At 45.4% G+C, this 16,920-nt stretch overlaps 1 protein-coding gene across 1 annotated transcript in view; it reads left to right on the top strand.

The window, feature by feature from the left end:
• ITFG1 (integrin alpha FG-GAP repeat containing 1) overlaps window positions 1-16,920 on the top strand; it is a 1,092,549-nt gene that overhangs the window by 1,028,974 nt on the left and 46,655 nt on the right. The window lies entirely within an intron of this gene.

Below are 16,920 nucleotides of genomic sequence, written 5' to 3'. Positions count from 1 at the left end.
GCTACATAATGTGGCACATTGCAACACCCAGTGGAAAAAGTGAACTAGTTTGATGGTGTCTGCTCCATTATTGCTTTGCTAGTGAGGGAAATTATATAATGTTCTAACTGTAGTATGAAATGATCATAGACACGTATTAGATGCTAACCTATTGCTTTGTTATGAAATACCTCTTACATACATTCCTTCCACTTCTGGGGGATCTTTTCTCCACCCATGCAGCCTCTGATGGTCTTCCCTATGTCGTAATGTCCTTTGTGCTCCTGCCTTCCTTCCTTTACTCAGCTGGTAACTGGCAGACCCAGGGTCCTAGTGTCCCCCACCCTTCAAGAAAAGCGACACATCACTGAGATGGCATCTCCCACATAAAACCTTTTCGTGTCTTTCTACTAATTTGGTCTTGCCAACTCAAGGATCGATGAGTCAGTCAAGTAGTGGTGGCTGGTGACATTTAAAAGTGGTGGAGATGGCATCTCCCACATAAAATCATTTGGTGTCTTTCCACAAATTCGGTCTTGCCAACTCAAGGTTAGACGAGTCAGTCAAGTATTGGGGGCTGGTGACATTTGAAAGTGGTGGGGCGTAAACGTTGGGTAAGACTTTTATATTGCGAGCGATGTGAACAAGTCCAATGGAAAAAGCTGGGGTCCAGGGTAAGTCCCTCTCCCAAGAAAAGAATGAAAATAAAAATGGTAAATGGTGCATTTTAAAGCAAATGAATGTAGCGATAAAGTAAGGCTTATAATGCAGTGGGAACGTACAGTCTTTAAATATTAAATACATTAAAACTACCCCATATCTTCCTGAATTAAGATGTTCAACAGTAACTGTAATTTTCTAAATTGTACTGCATGACAACCTTATCCCTTTAAAATGTATGCTTGCTCAGTGTCTTGCACTGGATGCAGTAATAACTTTGGAAAAATATGCTGTAACCTGACTTCGAGAAGCACCCACAGTTGCTGGATGCAACCAGTCCTATATAAATAGGTGCAGGCAGGTCTTTAAGTGGGATGAAAATAGTGGCAGCTCTCTATAAAGGAACATTTCAAATTTTTGTTATTCCCATAGCGTGCCATTTGACCGGTATTTTAGTTTCTCTCTGAGAAGTAATTGTATCCAGATAAATGACACAACAACCACACCTAAAGCCTGTTAGTACGATTGGCTTTGTCAATGGGTGTTAGCTGTTTAAGATAAATGAGTTACAACAATGTTCTGAATAATTAACATTGGGAATGTTTCAATTCGGAAACTGTGAGTCTGTGAATTAAATAGCATTGAGGCCTATAGAACGAGTTTTGGCCTTCAGTTATGTGTGCTTTATGTTAGATATGTGTATTTTTTTTCTGCATATGTTGTTCATCTGCACATCTTCAACCACCTCGCTTTCCTCTTCAGCATCCTCTTTTCACTCTTCCCCGAATGCACTTCCTTGCATTTCTGTCACTTCACCCCCTCCAAACATGCATTGCATTCCCTTAAATTTAAGCACTCTCATTTTCTTCTTTTTCCTTGCAAATATTTTGACATTTGTGTCCCCCCTTAAAACACATATCCACAGAATTTCAGTTGCAAATGGAATACATAAACATAGTTCTGTGTGCTATGCAGAGAGTCAAGCCACTGATACACACATTTTTTTAGCTTCAGCCTTAGCGCCTGCGCGCTCAATCAAAGCCCTTTATAAACACCTGGCATGGCTCAAGCCTCAAAATATGCTCAGAAAAAAATACAGATAACAAAATTATAAAATAGCTAACTCTTGGGGAATGCAAGATTAACCCCTTCGGTGCTCATGACGGAGCGGTTCCGTAATGAGCGTCGGTTAAGCTGTGCTCATGACGGAACCGTTCCGTCATGACCACGCCCGTTTCTATTAGGGCCCAGCACCGGAGGGGGAAACGCGGTCGCACGGAAAAGGTTAAGCAAAGTATGTGAAATAAGAGAGGAACTAAATCACTGAAATGCATTCCCTTAACCCCTTCCATGCGGGGCTGTTTTTCTTGCTGTGCTGGGGGGCAGGGGAGTGCGTACGGCGCTCCGGTGCTCATGACGAGGTCAGCTCGTCATGAGCTACGGCGCTCCGGTGCTCATGACGAGCTGATGGCCACACCCGCTCCAATGGAACGCTCAGCACAGCAGGGGAATCAGCCCAGCATGCGAGCGTTCCACGGAACGGGCGCGGTCATGACTCGTCATGAGCACCGGAGCTCATGACGAGCTGACCTCGTCATGAGCACACAAGGGGTTAACGTTTTTAACATTCATTGTTTGCAAGTGGATCCATGTTTTTGGCATCAGTGTTAACTTAGGGGCATGTACTCAGGGCCTGTTTTAATGTCATACATCAGAGAACAGGCCACTGTAAGCCTCATCTTATTTGACTCAAATATTTGGTTCAACTTCGCAAGGGACCAAGAACATTACTCTTATTCGGATCTATTTCGCTGGGGAACAATTAACAAATACAGCAGCTCCACTTGTAACTGAGCCAGCAATCTGCAGCGAGGGCCTGGGGTGTCACAGCGAGGGAGGTTAGCGTGATGAGGGGTCTCTGCACAATATACTTAACACAACATTAGCTTATAAACACTTACCATTACTGAGAACAAGGCACTGGATCAAGCGTGTTTGCATCCACTCTCATGTATGATAAAAGGGTGGGATCTATGCCTTTGAAGGACAGACGTCTGAAGTCACGCAGGGATGAAGTCTCCGATGCCCGAACCCATGATGCTGATTGCGCCACTGGCCTACAGAGTACATACAACTATAGACCACAATGGCAAGGAAGGGCTTTTAAACAGAAAGCCCTTTGTCTTGCATCACAGTTCAAAAAGTTGATTTAATACCTGGCTTCCGTCTCCTGCTTCAGAGCGAGGTTGGGCCGGCAGCCTGAAACAGACAGCCCAGCCCAGACTTAAATACATCAAATTATTTAGAGATGCAATCATATCTCTAACTAAATCAATCTATTTAATATGTTTTTATGTAATTGTGTAGGAATTTCAGAGGGGCGCAGCCCCTGAGCCCTAATGGAGAAACTGCCCCTGCAGTCAAGCTGCTTCTCTTGCTGTGCAAGGTGCAATGTGCTTCTGCATCTTTTTGTGTTGCTCCAGGTGGTGCGACTTGTTGGGTGATATAGCTGGAAGTTGATGTGAATCATTGGAGTATGATGTGCGTGCCTCAAACTGAAAGAAGTTGTTCTCTGATTCTGAGGTGTATTTCGGAGGATGTCTATACGGGTGTTTTCTTTATTTTTTTTTATGTGACTTTTAATTGTGTTGACCTGGGAGATTGGGATGACATGCTCTTGCAATCGGATTTCTCCAGTGGTTTCCTATGAAAAAGATGCCTTGAATTTGTTTGGAGAGTCCATTAATTGAACTGACTCTAATGAAGCGCTCCTTGAGTATTTACGTAGTTTTCTAGCCATCACCTATGGCTGTTCCTAGATGCTTTTCCACCTAGAGCAGCGCTTATTAACCTTTTGACTTCTGTGGACCACAACTGAATCACTACTGAAAGCCGCGGACCCCGCCTAAACAATTTCTATGATTTGAACCTCAAATAGTACACACAAATGCAGAAACGAGCATACATCAAATCAGTACACAAATTAGGACTTATTTTATTTAGTTCACAAGCAAAAAAAATCGTAATTTGATTTAATTGAAAGGTTGGCGCTTTTTAACATGTGCTTTTTTTTCTAAAAGATAAAGTGATGTACTAGACACTAGCAAATAGCATTGACTCTTTTACTCTATTGCATGCTCTCTTTTTGTTGGTGCTTACAAGTGCTTCAATGAAGGCCACCAATCGTCCGTACTCTATTCTCTTTGCTGTACTTGCAAAGCTCCCATAAATCAAGATAATGCTACCAACTTACTTTTTGGACTCAAATTTCAAATGTCTTCATGTTTGCAGAGTTTTTGCCTTTTTATGCATATATAGTTTATTCATCTGTTAAAATTCTTTAATTTTACTAGTAGTCCTGTCCCTTCTGAGTAGGTGTGGTCGAATCCCAGGGGCGCATGGACCACAGGTTAAGAACCACTGACCCTAAGACATTGCTTGGAATTTAAGAGTGTTACTCCGATTTTAGCAATTCATTGTTTCTCATTCTGGTTTGACAGTTGCTGTAGATGTCATTAAGTGTTACTTGTTTTGCCTTTTCAAGCCATGTGGGTCTAGTCTTCGTTCTTCCCTTGTGAGATGGCTTGCTGTCTCTCAACTCTTTCCTTTTGTTTTGAGTTTCTTGCATGCAATTCCCTCTGTTTTCCAAGATGAGATTGATTTGACAGATCTGCGGTTTGTGTCTTCCACTTTCCACCTGCATCCATTATTGTTAGTGCTACCTTCGTGGGCTTTGTCACTGATTGATACCTCTACAGAGGTGTCTGTGAGGCTTGACACTCCATGAAGCACCAAGCTCCTTGTTGTTTCTGTAACTCGATTGGCCTAGATGACCAGGACTCTTCCTTAGACTCCTCTTTTGAAGTGTTCATTATCAATTACATGCCACATCTTTGGCTATTATATTTCTTGGATGGCTGATCTTTTTCATCTTGAGACATTTCTTTCTCTCATTCTTCCTCTAATTCTTCTTTGATTCTCCCTCTTTCTTTTGTGTCTTCTTTGATGTTAGAAAATATTTATTGTTTTGTTCTCCCTTTAACCCCTTCGCTGCGGCGGCTATTCCGCCGCAGCGGGTGATTTGGGGTGTTTGTTTAGAGATGTGAAGTCATAGTGCTGCGCTTGGGAATGCATTAGTGTGACGTGGTAGTGCAGTGTTCTGATTGATACCGTGGCAGTAGTGCACTGATATGTGGTCGTTATTTGACAAAGCTGGCTGGTAGCGCAGTTCTGTGAGGGGTAGAATAGTGCTGGTTAGTAGTTAGGTGCTAGGGGAGCTTCTGTGTTTCTGTAAGAGGACTGCCTGGTGGTGAGGGCGATTGGGTTGGGGGGGATTGACAAGTCATTAGCAGGTAGTGCATGCATCCTGGAGAGACGTAGTGTGTTATTTTGCTGAAGAGTACAGCTTTACAGAGGGTAGTGTAGTAGTAGGGGCAGTTGAAAAGCGATGAGGAAGCTGTTAGTGCTGTGTTGTGGAGGAAGTAGTATGATGCTGCTTTAAATGGAGGTTCTGTGGTATGACAATGATTTGGGTTGGTAGTGCAGAGGTGTGGTGAGTACAGCGGAGTGGGAGTGCAGTGAAGTGTGGCATTGGGAGGTCAAATTGCAATGCTGTGTGAATGTGAGCTGGTGCTATGGTGTGAGATAGTAGTGCATTATGGTGGCGACATTAGTGCTTTGGGGGTAGTGTGATGCCTGAGATTGGTAGTGAAGTTGGAGGGAATAATTGTGTGGCACTGGAAGGATAGGCCTGGTGTAAGGGAGGTAGTGCAGTGCTGGTGGGATATTTGATAATGGTAGTTCAGTAGAGAATGTTGGTAATGTGGACTGTGTAGTGTGGTAATGTGGTGCTTTGAGGGCTGGAACAATGTTGTGAGTGGTAGTGCTTTGCTGAAAGGTGATAATGTGTTCCTGAGTAGGACAGGGCTGTGTAGGCTGAGGATTGCCCAAAGGAACAGGGATAGTAGCTTGGTGCTGTGAGTTAATGTAGTGGTTATAGAGTGCTGGATTTATTTTCTGGTAGTAGAGTAACGCAGGGAATGGTAGTATGGGGCTGAGGTGTTTAAATTTGGTGCTGGGCATTTTACCGAGAGGCCTCATGGTGGGTGAGCAGCACGTGGAGCTGTAATTTGGCTTTAGGGTTACGATGCTTTGAGGTTGGAGGTGGTGGTGAGAAGTATTAATCCTTTGTTGGCGTGTTAGTGCAGTGATGGAGGGGTCATATTGCGGTTATATTGGTTGGTACTTTAGCACTTTGAGGTGGGATGATAATTTAGTTGTGAGGGTGGCAGTGAGGTGATAGTGCAGTGGTGGATGGGTGAGAGTCAGGTGCAGCGTGGGTGGGTGAGAGGTGGTAGTTCATGTTAGAGAATTTCTAAAGTTCAGGCCTTTAACCCAAAATATGTCCTGGCACTAGAACTGAGAATCAAAGAGTCCGGGGTAGCATTGAAAGAGCCCAAATTCCTGACATCTAGGTCTTCAAGGCTTTCCAGAAATTCAGTAAGAAAAAGATCTTATGAAGATTGAGAGGGAGCTCATTTCACTGTTTTGCAGCCTTAACCGAAAAAGATTTACCACCTGAAAATGACAGCTTGACCCTGCCCAATAGGGCCTTTGATGAATGTAGCCAACAAAAAGGTGTAAAGATGGGAAATGTTTGTGATAAGTAATCTGGGTCGATTTGGTAGATAGCTTTTAATGCGTGGCACAGAAACCTGAACACTATTCTTTTTAGGCCGAAGCCTACCAGACAGCGTAGCTGTCTGGCTAGCTAAAGATATATTGGGAACATTCAGAAGCCTTCTCTGGTAATGCATTCCACCCTCTGCTAAACATTGGCATTGTGGTTTGTAACTCTCATTGTCTGGCTTTCTATTTGCTGGCTTTATTTGTTTTAGGCTATCCAAGTTCAGTTTGTCTCTCACAAGTAGTAATTGATTTTCACACTCCCTCGTATTCTTCCACAAGAGCTTCTTTCTGTAAACAGGCCTGTAAATCGTTCTCTTATCTTGTCACATTTGCTGTTATTTCAAAGACAGAGGTCGAATGCCAAGCTCTGTCTTCCAGGGAGCTTGGTGTTTACTTTTCTTTCTAAGACTTCAGAGTGAGAGTATTTATGTGACAGTCTTGCTGGACACTGGGGGTGGAGGAAATAGTTTTTTTCTTACACACAACAACATCTACATGAACGATGAAAGTATTTCAGAATATATCTGAATTAGCAAAGCACAAATGAAGGACATTTTCTTTTAATTCTGAAATGTGGTGGAAACAAATACTTTAATATGATCAAAACAAATCAGTACACCTGGTGATGCCATTTCCACACATTATCATTTGTGTCGGTGCTTAATTTGAGACGGTGCTTTCTGGTGCTCAACACTAGCACTTAATTGGTTTCCGGTGCTCGGCACCTAATTGTCAACACCATACTTAGAACAGTGTACCACATGGTGGCGCTGCTCATCTAATTTAGAGATAAGCAGAACAACGATTGTTTAGGAATACAATATACATTACAAATTGCTAATACCGGCCTCCCCAGCCATTCCTTTAGCTTTGGGGACCTGGAATAATCTTAACTGTTGCATTTACACTGTATGCCCACCATTCTAATCTACTCTGCACCACTGCACTCTATGCCACGGCACTCAACACCACGGCACTCAACACCACTTTACGCCATTACTCTACGTCATTCAACTACACTTCACTCTACTTTGCACCACTCCACTCTACATCCCTTCACTCTACTCTGAAACAATCTATTCTACTCCACTGCACTCTACGCCACTGCTCTCGATGCCAATGTGCTCTACACCACTCTACTTTTAACCACTGCACTCTATGCCAATTCTCTCTACTCTGCACCACTGTAGTCTATGCCACTGCTCTCTATGCCACTTTATGCCACTTTACTCTGCAACACTGCAGTTTCTGCTACTGAACTCTCACCCACTCTACTCTACTACACTCTACCCCACTGCACTTTGCAGCTTTCCTCTCTACGCCACTGCAGTCAATTTTTTTTGTTTAATATATTTTTATTGTTTTAATACAAACACAATTAGGATCAATATCCGGGTAAGTGTGCAATCAGGTTAGCATACAATGAGGTGTAACCATAATTGAGGACAATCACAAATAGCTTGTATCACAATAAACCGCACTCCGTGGGAACTGCTGTCCAATATGCTGGCTCAATTACATTAATCAATCCTGTCAATGAATCATAAAAGAAATATATACATCCTCCTGTCATTAACCTGACATTGCTAAATGCAATCTCCCACCCCTCCCTCTTTTCCCACCCCCTCCCCATTTGCGTAACAACTATATTCAGTCATTTGTAGTTACAGGTCTCAGCTGTGTTGGTATTAGTCAAACACAAAACATCAAGCAATGACACAGTTCTCTGCCGTCAGAGGTAGCCCCCAAGCAAGACACCAAAGTGCAAACCCGCCTAAAATAGGGTAGTCCCTCAAGGCAGCGCATCTAACTCTGGCAGGCCCTCGCTATCTCCAGTGCCTTTTAGCTGTTAGCGAGGGTCGCCAACTGCAATCTCGTAGTCCCCTCTCATTCTGCCCACTTAAGAAACTCGACTTGCCTTCTCCGAAAGCTAGGGCCCTTCCTGGCCTTCCAGTGAGCTGTGATTTCCCTCTTTGCCAGCAAGAGCCCTAGGTCTATGAATTTGCTCGTTATCTTGTTCTTTAGAGGTATGAGGGAACCAATGCAGCAAACAGAGGACTATAGTGGGCTCTATGTCCCTATTATTGACATCCTGCAAAAGTGTTACCACCTCCTCCCAATACGTTCTCAGCTGAGGGCATCCCCACATCATGTGGGAGAAATCTGCTCCCACCGTACTGCAGCACGGGCACATTGCTGAATTCACATTAAAATGCTGATTAATTTTTGCTGGTGTAAGATTTGCGGTGTAAGATAAGCCCCGTGGAGTATAAAAAAGTGCACGAGTTGGAAACACGCCTTCCTCGTGCTTTTCCATGCCCGTTCTATTAGTCCAGCCCACGCTTTCTCAGGGATGTCCACACCTAAATCCTCCTCCCATTTTTGTCGAAGCAAGCACAGTGGGGTAAGCCTTTCATGTGTCATTCGTCGGTACAGGCACATAACCGCCTAAATGGTGCCAGCTGCCAAAACTACATATTGACAAGCCATTGAGGTTGGAGGTTCTCTAATGGCCCTGGCAACATTACCCTCCAATAGGTTGGGTATAATAAATACGAGTGCCGAGGTACGTCATGCATTGACACTCCCATTGAATTCCCGGCGTTGCCAACGGACGCTGCAGGAAACAAACAAGTCTTCACCCAGTTTACCTTACGGCTAGCAATTGTACCAAGGTCAGACCATAGAGTCTTTGAACCCCGAAGGGCGCCCTCTGTGTCCGCCAAAAACATAAGGAGATTGTCGGCATAAAGTGCAATATGATGAACTTGCTCATGCACTTGGAGCCCCTGATAATGCAAGCCCATCCTGGCACAGGCCTCCAGCGGCTCCAAGGCCAGGGCGAACAGCAATGGGGATAGGGGGCAGCCCTGTCTCGTTCCCCCACCTACAACGCAGGCATCCAAAACCATCCCACCTGTTTTAACCGGCACTGTAGACTGGCGATACAAGAGAGCTGTCCAATCCACAAAACATCCCCCAGACCAAGTCACCACATAACTTGAAACAGATATGTCCATTCCAAGCTGTCAAAGGCCTTCTCAATATCTATTGCCAACACAGCAGCAGATGTCCTGTGGTACGTCAGCATCTAAGATACTAAAAAGGTGCAGCACATTTTGGGCTGTATTCCGGGACGGTATAAACCCCGCTTGATCCGTATGTATCAGTGGCACCATATACGGGAGCAGACGGGTCGCCTATATCTGGCTTAAAATCTTATAGTCCATAGTCAGCATTGATAACGGTCGATAAGATGTCCTGTCACGAGGAGGTTTCCCCGGTTTTAAAAGTGGTATAATTACCGCCTCACGAGTAGTAGCAGGTAGAAGGCTCTCCCTTCTTGCGGTGTTGTACAATGTTACCAGCCTAGGGGCCAGGAGATCGATATATGCACTATAGAACTCCACGGGCAGGCCGTCCACCCCAGGGGTCTTTGTCCGGGCCATATGTTTGATCGCTCTGCGAACCTCCCCTATAGTGATATCCTGACCCAACAACTCATCCCGCTTTCTATCCAATGCTAGAAGATCTACCATCTCCAAGAAGCAGGCGCGGTTGGTCCATTGGGGCGTGGAGGCATAGCCCCCCCTGCCCGACGCCGCCCGCAGCTCCCTCATGACAATCATGTCAGTCAGTCAGTCAATCAAAAAACTTTATTCGGTTAATTAAAACCATAAAAGCAGTGCATGATACATAAAATAAAATTAAACAGATCACTTAACAAGTGTAAAAAATTGATTGCTACTCCTTTTAAGAACACAATGTTAAAAACATTCTTGCCAAAGATTATACAGAAAGTCAGATTTGATGATTAGGTGGTGCGGCAGCTCTTAGTTTATTCAGTCTGGCGGCTGCTACTAAAAAACAGGCTACACCATATGCCACCGGCACCGAATTCAGCATCTGGAGGTATAATAATGCTGGGCGTACCTGGACGAAATTCAAAGGTTTCAAGATAGGAACAAGAAATTTTTTCCTCGGCACCCGGTAGTGCTCACAGAACATGACCAGGTGCAGGGTGTCCTGTGTTGAAAAACAGTCACATGTACAAGGGGGAAGATTATCAGGGGTACCCCATACTGTATACGAGCCCAGGATAAGATGGATCGAGTTAAATCTAAACCTTGTGAGCAAGAAGCGATGGTAAGGCTTTGTAACATATTTTAAATAAGGTTCCATAGCTGTAGTTGTGGAAAGTTGAAAAAGTAATCTCACCGTAGGTTTACTGAGTTGAACCGTTTCTCTTTCGCATTCCAACAAGGTCCGAAAATGCTGCTTTACCCACTTTACATCCTCTTTTTTAAGATTTTGCGGTAGAGAGTACATTTCCGGGCGCCCTAGCCTCGCACATGCCGCTCTAACATATGCCAGCCATGGTATAGTGTGGGCTTTGTCCAGAGATATACAATCTTTAAGGATGCAGTGATTCAGGCTGATTTCCTCATTTGTCCAGGTTTTGATCCAGCAAAGCACTGGCGACATTTTTAGAAGATCAGAGACATATCCCATGCCTAATTCATTATGTATTGAGTGTATGGGAGAAGATTTCGGAAGTGTCAGAAGGGCCCGTATAAAATTGTTTTCAGCGATTTGTATGCCTGGAGTTGGGACGTAACCCCAAATGTCTGCCCCATAAGCTGCGATTGCCACACATTTGGCTCTATAAATCCTGGTCATTGCTTCCATAGGTTTCGAGCCCAATCTTTTGGAGAAGCTCAAAAGTGCTGTGGTGGATCTAATAACTCCATTTTCCTTGAGTTTCATTTGTGGCTTCCAAGTTCCTCTCTCATCAAAAGTGACGCCCAGATAGCAAAAGGAAGGCACCCTCGAAATTGATGAGTTGTTAGTGCTGAAGGATCTAATCTTCATATTTTTCTTTCGAGAGCCTACGACCATAACATGGGATTTGGCAGTATTAATTTTTAGGTCGAGGGCTTCCATGAAGAGGCCGAAATGGTCCAAAAGTCTTTGCAAACCCATGCCAGTCCGTGCTATAAGAACAGCGTCATCCGCGTATAGGAGGACCGGGATAGGTAGCCCCCCCATACGCGGGATGTCCGGGGTGGCTGGGTTCAAAGATTTACCCAAAGCATTGATGTACAGTGTAAAGAGGAGAGGGGCCAGGATGCACCCTTGTCTGACCCCTCTCCCTGATCTAAACTTTGCTGTACACCTTCCATCCCTCGTTGCCCTAACGGACGCAAACACATTTAAGTGAAGGTCGTGCAAAAAGCTAACCAAGGTAGTATCCAAACCCAAATTACGTAAGATAAACCATAGTTTTGAACGATTGACCAAATCAAAAGCGGAAGATAAATCCATAAACCCCAAATAAAGAAGCCCCCCCTTCACCACAGTATATTTACTAATAATAAGGTGAAGATTCAAGCATTGGTCGATTGTCCCTCTATGTGCCCTAAAGCCGTACTGCAAGTCTGAAAGGATCCCATTCTCCTCCAGCCAATCCCCCAGTCTGTGCAAGATGACTCTGCCTAAGATCTTAACGGCAGAGTCCAACAGGGAGATAGGTCTGTAACAGGCTGGGTCCGCCCTATTCCCTTTCTTAAATATAGGCACAATTATGGAGGTGGACCAAGAAAGTGGGAAGCCAGCTGTGGGAATCGCATTAAAGACGTTGGTTAAAATCTTTGACCAAAATTGTGGGTACTGTATATAGAGATCTGCGGGCACCCCGTCGGGCCCTGGGGCCTTGTGTTTGCTGGTATCTCTGATCGCCCTTTCAACTTCCATGGTGTTAAAGTCCATGACCAAGTTGGAGTGGTCATGGGTATTAGCAGGTGAGGCAAGGACTGTAGAATCATAGATTTTGCCAAAATGGTCTAGCCATCTGTTGTCCTCTATGACACAGACTAAATCCAATGTCTCGCTATCAGAAAAAAAGGGCTGATTTACAATGGCCCAAAACTTTTTACTGTCTCTCAGGACATCCACAGATAAAAGGCTATTCCAGGCTTCCTCCTTGATTTGGGTTTTACGCATATGGATTACGGTTTTATATTCCTTCCTTAGCTTGGCCACTAATGATCTGTCTCTGGGTTTTTGTTTAATGGCTTTCAGCAGGGCACTATGTATCCTTGAGCATTCCTTATTGAACCATTTATGAGTCTTTGTTTTCCCTAGCCCAACTGACCTTCTTTCCAAGTTCTTGCTGATCCTTGTACAGATCTCCTCATATGCAGCCAAAACCTTGGGGCCCTCGGCAGTTGGGTCCAAGCACACTGCCATATTGGCCTCGGCTAGTAAATGAAAGAATTCATCTGGGACGATCATCTCCCATTTTAGACGCCTACCCTGGTCTTTAGACTTCAGATCCTTTGAGGCTGTCCCGCATAGTGGACTGCCGGTACGGAAACAGTTTAGGTCCAAGGTCAGGAGGACAGGATGATGATCACTTGAGATAAGATCGACCACACTATACTCACGTGCCTTTGCCAGGGCCCCATTTGAAACAAAAATATAATCTATAACAGTGTTGGCATCTCTCCCAACAAAGGTTGGGGCTCTAGGCTCGCTAATGGCTTGGGGAAATTCGTAGAGGTTTAGGTTAGCTAAAAGTGACTCCAGGTACTCGCCTTCGGTTGTATGCTCAAAATGAGGAATGGCTTCAGATGGTATACCCCCATATCTATCGTTAAAACACCCTCCCTCACAGGGATGAATGTTAAAATCCCCCAGAATAACCAGTTCTGGGAGAGAAGTGCAATCAAGCCTATAGTCTGACAAAAAATTTAACAAGAAAATCAGATGTTCGTTTACAGTGGCGGACTCCTTTGAATTATAAAAATTAATCAACAAGAAAGTCTTTGAGTTAGGGAGGGTCCACTCCACCGCAAGCGTATTAGTTAATGCGGTATCTAATTTTTTTAAAACCCCTGCTAGATCCAAAGAACACAATGTGAGCAAACCACCCTTAGCTCTCCCTCTTACACCTGGTACTGCCGGAATGGAGAAGCTACAGAAACCATCCAAAGAGAAACTGGATGAGGTATCCCACGTTTCTTGTAAGCCTAGGATGTGATGTTGTTTAATAAATTTTTGCCATGTTGGATCTAAAGCCTTTGCATGCAATCCTGCCACATTCCAGGTAAGGACTTTACAGAGTGCTAAATCTGTGTCAGGGGCAATCGATGCACTCACACCCCGAATCTCACTCAACGTCGGGCTAATTCCGGGTGTGGGAGATGAATTAACTATGACCAGGTCCGCTATGGCGACATCCTTGCGAGGACGGGTTGGACTAGCACATGCGCTCCGTTCCTCTGGCGAGCCCTGAGTATGTCAGTGCACCCAATCTGTAGTTGACAGACAGTCAAAACGATTTGCTATAGGAAAATGCAAGAGATTCGATGGGTCATTTAGCGGCTGCTGGTAGTAAAAAGGCTGGGTGAGATGGGAACCATGAAAGGGGCCACCTTGACGTGGTCTACCTCCTCTAGTCCCCACCAAATTCCATCCTCCATCCCAGCCCACCTCCCTGACAGGGGGTTGTATGTCCCAGGGGGGGTTAAACCTCTGTCTAGGAATGCGATCGTGTGACCCTTTAAGCCAGCTCCAACGATTGTCCGATTGATTATGGGGAAGATAGAAATAGGAAAGAGGTCTGGCGGTCACCGTACTCGCCTGGTATCTTGGGGCCCTGCTGTTACAGATAAACTCTACCACCTCCGAGTTCTCGAAAGTAACCACCACGCAATCCCCTTGCAAGTTTTTTCTGTTGTCTCCTACCCAGGGGGCCCTCCCTATCATTAAAATGTTAGAGGGTATGTTTGGTGGAAGGGGATAATTATTCGCTAGCCAGTGGCAGACTTTGTTTTTGAGAGCCTGATATGATTCTCCTTCTGGCAAACGAATTTCAGTGACTCCAGTCAGGATAACCACATAGGGCGCAGCATCCGGGGGGAGATGAATATTTCTACGCGCCCTATCCTTAGCCTTATCCTGTGTATCAAGTTTGTGGGCCTGAGGTAGACCATCACTGGGTGTAGACTGGGGGGTTATATTGTTTTTAGAAGCGATCAGTGTGGTGACTGTTTCCTTAGTTTGCTCTACAACAGGGGGTTTGGGTTTTGAGCCTTCTTGGTTTCGGTTGTTGCTGGGTGTCTTCGCCCTCGATTCCTTTGTCTCCGGCATTTTATTGGGTACCACTACGGTCTTTGCGGGTTTAGGAAGATTGATGGCCTGGGTGGGTTTATTATTTAAAGTGAAGCTAGGGGCACTTATGTCCTTATGTATATTTTTTAGGACCGTTTCCAAGCAGCGTAATCTTACCTCTATAGGTTCCAATAAAGCTTTAAGCATATTAAGGATTACTGTATTATTTGTGCTTGAGCCTGACTCCTCCTGTGGTGATATTATTATTGAATTGCCTGTAAGTCCACTAAGTTGCAGAATTTCTTCCAAACTTTGATCAATTATGGTATCGTCTGGGAGGCTCAGCAGTGCACCTGGGTTATTGGGAAGTGAGCCCTCTATGGGGATAGGTAAACCGACTGAGGGTTTTTCAGTGTTAAGAAGGCTAGGTGAAGTAATGGCCTTCTTCCCTATCGCAACAGTTGAGATATTAGTTTTGCGATTTTGTTTAGGGATTGCCCCTTCTATCCGGGCCCTTTCTTTTATATTGGCTGTAGAGATACTAATGTTTGTCTCACTACATTGTGTTCCACTCTCAATCAAAATGTTGAGGTTAGGTGAAGCCTCCAGGTCCTGGATAATATTTGAAACATCCAAATCCCCGCCAGCTCCGGGATGATGTACTAAGACCTGTACTTCTGGTCGGGAATCAGTTTTTGGGGTCTGAGCCTGAGCAATAAGGCCAAGGGAAGAACGCCTGGCCATGGCCAGGTCTTGAGAGACTCTCCTGTCCATAAGTATTATCCCCTCGTCAATAAGTGCATGTGTACGAGAGATGAAGTCGTCCAACATGACGTCAGACCGTCGGGCGGGCATCATGTTGATTCATTGACATGATTGTACAGGCGGCAACACAAGTACGCATGCGTGGGGACGGTGGGGGAATTTTTACCCGTGCCCACGCATGCGCACTTGTGTTTTTGCGGCGTTGCGCATGCCCATCAGGAGCCCTAATGGGCGTGCTGCGGGCGAGAGGGTACCTGTGCCCCTGGCTCCAGGATTGGCCAGGGGCGCTGTGAGCCTGTGACGTGTGGGGAGCAGAGCCCAGAGGTGGCGCGGACCGGGACCGGCAGCAAGGTAAGAGTGTGTGTTTTTCTTTTATTTTAAAGTTTTTGGTGCGAGCGTGCGTGTATGCATGAATGTTTGGTGGAGAGTGTTGTGAATGGATGTGTTTGTGTGTATGCGTGTGTGAATACATTTCTTTGAGTGTTGTGTATGTGGGTGGGGGGGGTCGCCGCCGGCCTGAGTGGCCTGGGGCCCGCACTTGCAAATCAGTTTGCGCCTCACCACTGTAAAATGTCACCAGCCGCCCCTGCCAAGAAGTCTTGAATGGCCTCCTCACTAGGTGCCACCGTACTCTGGTACAAATCAGTATAGTAGGCAAAGAACTGGTTATTGATCCCCCACTGTGTGCAATGGATTTCCCCATCAGGGCCATGAAGCTCCAGAATGACCGCACCCCTTCTTGCTGGGTTGGCTAACCATGCCAACAACGCCCCAGACTTATCCAGCTCCGCATGAGCATGCGCTACATAGTTTTTATAATCAAAGCAGTGCAGCCTTTCAACCCCTACGGCAACCTCCTTCCTCGCTTCCACTAAGTCCTGGTGTCTATAGGGGTGGTCAGGCCTCTCCCTCTCACTTCCCGCAGCCTCTGATCCACCCTCTCTAAGTCTTGCAATAACACCCTTCGTACTCCCATCGTATTTGAAATACACTGCCCTCTTATTACACTCTTAAAAACATCCCATTCCACCGCCAATGAGGAGGCGGTATAAGTGTTTTCTCGAAAATAATTAGCTATACCGGTCCCCACCACCTCACAAAATACCTGATCCTCCAGTAATTCTGGACTCAATCGCCATGTTGGGATTTTAGATCGCCCCGGTAGCAGGTTGATACGCAAAAGCAAAGGGTTATGGTCTGACAACGTTCTGGGGAGATACTCGCTGTGCTGGACCTCTGTGTGTATGTCGGGAGAGCAAAGCATTGCATCCAGGCGAACATGGAGGGGGATGTAGTGCAGAGAAAAATTAGTAGTCCCGAGCGTTCGGGTGATGCGCTCTCCAGGTGTCTACCAATCCCCATCTACGCTGCCAATCTCGTCTGAGCCTTGAGAGATTATGGATGGGCGCATCCGTGAGAGGGGGATGGGATCTATCCATCAGTACGTCTGTAACAGAATTGAAATCCCCACCCATAAGGATGGATCCAGTCAAAAATGGAGCCAATTTCCCTGACAAGTATGTAAAAAAGGCCGATTGTCCCGTATTTGGAGCATAGATACTGGCAGCACCACATCCCTGCCATTTAGTCGGCCCGCCACTAAGATGTATCGCCCCTCGGGATCCTTTAGCTGACGTGTGGTTTGGAAAGGGACTCCCGCCCGAACCCATATCAATACACCCCATGCAAAGGCAGAAGAAGTCGTACAAAAAA

Source organism: Lissotriton helveticus, chromosome 12 (assembly GCF_964261635.1).
Source record: "Lissotriton helveticus chromosome 12, aLisHel1.1, whole genome shotgun sequence".
Taxonomy (NCBI): domain Eukaryota; kingdom Metazoa; phylum Chordata; class Amphibia; order Caudata; family Salamandridae; genus Lissotriton; species Lissotriton helveticus.
The sequence above is the reverse complement of the archived record's forward strand: the minus strand, read 5'-3'. Positions and strand labels throughout refer to the sequence as shown.